The sequence below is a fragment of the Loxodonta africana genome, chromosome 1, assembly GCF_030014295.1.
Source record: "Loxodonta africana isolate mLoxAfr1 chromosome 1, mLoxAfr1.hap2, whole genome shotgun sequence".
In the NCBI taxonomy this organism is placed as follows: domain Eukaryota; kingdom Metazoa; phylum Chordata; class Mammalia; order Proboscidea; family Elephantidae; genus Loxodonta; species Loxodonta africana.
Window position 1 is genome coordinate 109580232 of NC_087342.1, and position 7323 is coordinate 109587554.

The following is a 7323-nucleotide window of genomic DNA, read 5'->3' on the forward strand; positions in this document are numbered from 1 at the left end:
ACAAAAATATTCTATGTTTGTATAGCAATCTAACACCAGGTGATTGTGAACTTAGACTTGGGTTTCTGTCTACAAACTCTACCTACTTGAGCATTTTACCCTAGCATATGACTTTTCCATGCCTACAAGTCCTCTGCCTTCAATTTTGATGTAGCAGTAAGAGCAGTTTCCCTCCACGTAAATCTCCCCACTTCATTTTAGTAGGACTCATCCATATTCTTGTTCATATGGCAGAGGCAAACTGCCTGTCTCTGATTTCTCTTTTTCCATTCATTACAACATGCCATGCCAAAAATAGTTTAGTCTACCTTTACAGGGGCCCCAATTTCCCCATGCCAGATGAAAGCTACTGTTACCCATAATGGATAGTTCCTGGCTTTGGAGTGTCTGGAGTGTACTGAAGTTGTACAGTTAAAGTGTTGGTAGAATGACATGCATAAGAATAGCCACAAAGCAGCTAAACTGATCTGTGTTTCCTTCACAGAAACAAGAATGTGCAAGGGGTTTGGAATGTGGGAATTGTCTGTTCAAATAAAACGTATGAATTACTTGGTTTACCTGACAGGAAAGAAAAAAATCACAAAGACAAACAAAAAGGATGGATGGGTTGGGTTTTGTTTTCAATGCTCTTTTTATAGTCCATGAAGTAGAAAATGGATATATAAATAAGTCTTTTGTGCTCCATAGTGTGGAAAATACTCACAGATTAGATAGACAGATAGATGATAGATGGATGGATGGATGGTAAAGAGATAGGTAGGTAGGTAGAGAGATAGGTAAGTGTTATAAGCCTTCCAATGTTATTGTATTTTTTTAATTCTACAAATAAAGGCAGGATGACAGGTTTCAGTGGAGCTTCCAGACTAAGACAGACTAGGAAGAAAGGCCTAATGATCTACTTCTGAAAATCAGCCTGTGAAAATGCTCTGGATCACAACAGTCCAATCCATGTGGATGGTGGAATACCAGGCAGTGTTTTGTTCTGTCATGAATGGGGTTGCCAGGAGTCAGAAGCTGATTCAATGGCAGCTAACAACAAAAATGAGCATTTAAGGGAGATAGTTGGGGATCAGGAGTAAGAGGGCGCTGACGCATTAGCCTGATTCCTGGGGCATAATCCAGAGCCACAGGTTCCGTGGTGAGTTGGATGCCTCACAAATGTCTACGACAGGAAGTGGGGCCAAGATGGCAGAGTAGTCAGACACTTCCTGTGGCTCTCTTACAACAAAGACCCCAAAAAACAAGTGAATTGATTATATATGACAATTTAGGAGCCCTGAACATCTAAGACAAAATTGAAGAATCGGACTAAGGATCAGGTGGAGGAAGAGATGGTTCAGAAGCAGTGAGGTGTTGCCAGAACTGACCGGGCTGGCACCGGCACCAGCACCCTGTGGGCTGGATCAGGTGGCATGAGCGGTGAGGCAAGCAGTGGTGCTCGGGACACATTTTCCACATCGAGAAAGACCGAGTGGTGGACAGTCTGCTCAAACCTCCAGAACCAACAAGAAACAGTGCTCAGTTAGCAAAAGATAAGTACAAGTGTCTAAACTGTTGTGCAAATAAAAAAAAAAAAAAAAACCTTTTGGGAAGTATTTCTCTCCCATTTACCTGCCCCCTCCCCACTCTGCTCTGGGTCCTGGTCTGCTTCAGTGATTGCTGTGCTCCCTGGGCAAGAAGCAGTACCCGCCATGTGCTCTGAGCCATTCTCCCAGCTTTGGAGAGGGAACAAATTAACAAACAGGAAAAAATAATCTACCAGCTCACCTAAGCTGGGAACTCAGGTCAAACACAGCCCCTGTGCCTAGGCAGAGGTATAAGAGGTCCACAGACTTTGAATGCCTTTCACCACTGCATAGACCTGTGTGGGCCCATTTCAATAGCATAGGCCCTCATTAGCACAGTACAACAGGGTATATATACTTGAAGCCTATTTTCATCTGTATCTGCTATAGAGGGAGTGGCAGATTCATGACATTTGACACCACCCTGCCCATTAAGCAGGTCCTTACCTACCTACATCAGGGTCCTGAGGACTGGTGGCTTCACTCACTCCACCAAGCCACCCATGACAGGGGTCCAAAAATAAGTGGTAACTCCCAGTCCTTACAGCCAACAGCATTGGGTGCCCATAGTCTGGCTGCAAAATCCACCTACCTATGCACCCTAGGGAACAGGGATATACCTTCCACTCAGACACTCAGGGGCAGCAGTCAGGCCCTGCCTTGATCAGCACATGACCCCCTACTACAGCCAGAATACTTTGTCTACTCCAATCGCCCTTCCCCATCTAGGACTGTAGGTGAGAGCTTGCACCACACACTCAGTGACCAACGTCTGGACACCTGAGCTGAATCCACACAAGAAAAGTAAATGGACTCCTGGGCTCATGTAACTAGTAACAGCCCTAGCCATCTGGAGACAGGATGTGAGAGTTTCAAAGATGCCAATGATCAAACTACCTCACATGACCAGCCTATTTGGGCATATCAAAACAAAACAAAACAAGAAGCTAGGACACAGTAAGCAAATGTAAAATAAATAAATATAATAACTTATTGATGGCTGGGAGACAACAGTCAATATCAAATCACATAAAGAGGGAGACCATGAGGGCTTCAGCAAGCCACCAAAACAAAGAATCAAGAAACCTTCTGGAGGAAGAAAAATTCTTGGAATTACCAGAGGTAGAATTCAAAAGACAAATATACAGAGCTCTTCAAGGGATCAGGAAGGAGATCAGGCGAAATGTAGAACAGGCAAGGAACACACAGACAAAGCAATAGAGGAACTTGAGAAGGTTATACGAGAGCATAATGACAAATTTAACAGGCTGCAAGAATCCATAGAGAAACAGCAAACAGAAATTCAGAAGATTAACAACAATTTCAGAATTAGACAACTCAGTAGAAAGTTATAGGAGTAGAATTTAGGCAATAGAAGTCAGAATTAGTGAGACTGAAGATAAAACACTGACACCAACTTATTTGAGGGAAAATCAGATAAAAGAATTGTAAAAAATGAAGAATCCCTAAGAATTATGTGGGACTCTATCAAGAGGAATAACTTATAAGTGACTGGAGTACCAGAACAGGGTGGGATAACAGAGACAGAGAGAATTGTTGAAGATTTGTTGGCAGAAAACTTCCCTGATATTGTGGAAGATGAGAAGATATCTATCCAAGAAGCTCATTGAACCCCACACAAGGTAGATCCCAAAAGAAAGTTACCAAGACATATTATAATCAAACTTGCCAAAACCAAAGACAGAGCATTTTAAGAGTGACTAGGGCTAAACGAAAAGTCACCTACAAAGGAGAGTCAATAAGACTAAGCTCTGACTATTCAGTAGAAACCATGCAGGCAAGAAGGCAATGGAATGACATATATAAAGCCTCGAAGGAAAAAAAATTGCCAGCCAAGAATTATATATCCAATAAAACTGTCTCTCAGATATGATGGTGAAATTAGGATTTTTCCAGAGAAACAGAAGTTTAAGGAATTTGTAAAAAAAACAAACCAGTATACAAGAAATACTAAAGGAAATCCTCTGGTTAGAAAATCAATAACATCAGCTAACAACTCAAGGCTATAACAAAGGACGGAGCAACCAGACATAAACCCAGATAGGGAAGTCACAAAAATAAATCAAAGCGAAAACACTGAAAATAAGAAAACAGAGTCATCAATGTCTAAAAGATGACAACATTAAAACAAAAAAGAGGGACTAAATAATGTAGTCATAGATCTTTCATATGAAGAGGAAGTCAAGGTAATATAAAGAATTAAAGACTGGTTTAAACTTAGAAAAATATGGGTAAATATTAAGGTAACCACAAAAGAAAGTAACAATCCTACACATCAAAATAAAAAACAAGAAAACCCTAGACTCAGCAAATACAAAATAAACAACAATGAAAAAGATGAAAAGAAACTATATAAAGATAATAACTCAGCACAGAAAATTAAGTGGAACAAAGAAACAATCAACAACACAAAAATGACAGCACTAAACTTATAAAAAAAAATACCTATCAATAATTATGCTGAATGCAAATGGACTAAATGCACCAATAAAGAGACAGAGAGTGGCAGAATGGATAAAAAAAAAAATGATCCATCTATATGCTGCCTACAAGAGACACACCTTAGACTTAAAGACACAAACAAACTAAAACTCAAAGAATGGAAAAAATATATATGAAGCAAACAACAACCAAAAAAAGAGCAGGAGTGGCAATATTAATCTCTGACAAAATAGACTTTAAAGCAAAATCCACCACAAAGGATAAGGAAGGACACTGCATAATGATTAAAGGATCAGTGCACCAGGAGGACATAACCATAATAAATATTTATGCACCCAATGACAGGGCTCCAAAATACATAAACTCTAACAGCATTGGAAAGAGAAATAGTTCCACAATAATAGTAGGAGACTTCAACACACCACTTTCGGAGAAGGCTAGAACATCCAGAAAGAAGCTCAATAAAGACAAGGAAAATCTAAATAACACAATCAAAGAACTTGATCTCATAGCCATATCAGCCAAGTATACTTTCTTTTCCAACACACGTGGACCATCCTCCAGAATAGACCACATATTAGGCCACAAAGCAAGACTTAACAGAATCTAAAACATCAAAATACTACAAAGCACCTTTTCTGACTGTAAAGCCATAAAAGTAGAAATCAGTAACAGAAAAAGCAAGGGAAAAAAGTCAAATACATGAGTGGCCATCTAAGATGCATCAATGAGTCTCAACCCACCTGGATCAAAGGAGAATGAAGAACACCAAGAACAGAAGATAATAACGAGCCCAAGAGACAGAAAGGGCTACATGAACCAGAGACTACATCATCCTGAGACCAGAAGAACTAGATGGTGCCCGGCCACAATCGATGACTGCCTTGACAGGGAACACAACAGAGAACCCCTGAGGGAGCAGGAGAACAGTGGGATGCAGACCCCAAATTCTCATAAAAAGACCAGACTTAATGGTCTGACTAAGACTAGAAGGACCCCAGTGATCATGGCCCCCAGACCTTCTGTTGGCCCATGACAGGAAACATCCCCAAAGCCAACTCGTCAGACATGGATTGGACTGGACAGTGGGTTGGAGAGGGATGCTGGTGAGGAGTGAGCTTCTTGAATCAGGTGGACACTTGAGACTATGTTGGCATCTCCTGCCTGGAGGGGAGATGGGAGGGTAGAGGGGCTTAGAAGCTGGCAAAATGGTCACGGAAAGAGAGAATGAAAGGAGGTAACAGGCTGTCTCATGGTGGGGGAGAGTAATTGGGAATATGTAGCAAGGTATATATAAGTTTTTACGTGAGAGACTGACTTGATTTGTAAACTTTCACTTAAAGCACAATAAAAAATAGTACTAACCCCCCCCCCAAAAGAAAATCAAATACATGGAAACTGAACAACACCTTGCTCAAAAACTACTGGGTTATAGAAGAAATCAAGGATGGAATAAAGTAATTCACAGAATCAAATGAGAATGAAAACACATCATACCAGAACCTTTGGGACACAGCAAAAGCCGTAGTGCTCAGAGGTCAATTTATAGCAATAAAAGCACATATCCAAAAGAAGAAAGGGGCAAAATCAAAGAATTGTCCCTACAGCTCAAACAAATAGAGAACAGCAAAAGAAGCCCTTGGGCACCAGAAGAAAGCAAATACTAAAAATTAGACAATTAAAGGAAATAGAGAACATGAAAACAATTGAAAGAGTTAATAAGACCAAAAGCTGGTTCATTGAAAAGATCAACAAAATTGATAAACCACCGGCCAAACTGACAAAAGAAAAACTCGAGAGGAAGCAAATAACCCGAATAAGAAATGAAATGGGTGACATCACAACAGACAAATGTCTATGACAGGTGTTTGGACAACTGAGCACCCAAGAGGATGCCTGTGATTCATTGGTGTGGGCTGTTTTTCCAGAGAAAGAGCACCAACCTATTGGAGCCATCGAAATTTGCCAGACTTGAATGGGATTTCTCCCGGGTTTGGCAAGTGACAGACTAATAAATTAAGTTCACCTAAGGTGGTAATGGCTGCTAATGGGCTCCCTGGTTACTGTCAGGCAACATCTATACTTAAATGGGGCCAGGCCCTTGTATCTGGCAGCCACATTCCATCCTGTCTCTCTGCCAGCCTGTTTCTCTCCGGTTCCCAGAGCATACCCTCTGCTTTCAGCCTTCCATGCTGTGCACTGGCAGTTCCCTCTACCTGGATCCTTTTGCCTGATGATCTCAAATTCTTCCTTCAATGTTGTTGTTCTTGCCGTGGAGTCGTCCCTGACTCATGGAGACCCCATGCACTGTGGGACTAAACACTGCCAAGTTCTGTACCATCCTCGTGGTTGGTTGGGGATTAGACTGTTATGATCCATAAAGTTTTTACTGGCTGATTTTCAGAAGTAGATTGCCAGGCCTTTTGTCCTAATTCATGTGTGTCTGGAAGTTCTACTGAAACCTGTTCAGTAGCATAGCAACATGCAAGCTGGTGACAAGTGGTGGCTCTGCACAAGGTGAATTAGCCTGGAACCAACCCATGTGGCACAAATGGTAGTAACCAAAAGGTTGATGGGTTGAATTCACCCAGAGGTGCCTTGGAAGAAAGGTCCTGGTGGTCTACTTCTAAAAGGTCACAGCCATTGAAAACCCTGTGGAACGCAGTTCTACCCTGAAACACATGGGGTTGCCGTGAGTCAGAATTGACTTAAGGACAATTGGTTTTCTTCCCGCATGGAAGGCAAGAATTCTACCACTGAACCACCAATACCCCCTTTTAAAGTAATAATACCAACAAATGCTACTTACTGTGTTCTAAGCCAGTGATTCTCCAGGACAGGCTCCAGAAAAAGCAGCACCAGCATTACCTGGAAACTTGTTAGAAATGAAAATTCCCAGGCCCACCCTAGACCTACTGAATCAGAAATGCTAAGCGGGGAGCCAGGGGATTCTGATGCACGCTAAAGCTTGAGACCACTGTTAACTACACACTTTAACTGCTGCTGCTCATTTAATCCTCACAATAACCCTTTGAGGTGGGTATGATTATTGCCTCATTTTACAGGTAAAAAAACTTGAGGCAGAGAGAGGTCAAACAACTTGTTGGGTGCCGTCAAGTCAATCCTAACGCATAGGACCCCATGTGACAGAGTAGAATTGTCCCACAGGGTTTTCTTGGATGTAATCTTTACACAAGCAGATCACCAGCTCTTTCTCCCTCAGAGCCTGTGGGTGGGCTCGAACTATCTTTCGGTTACCAGCCAGCTACTTAATCATTGAGCCACCAGGCTCCTT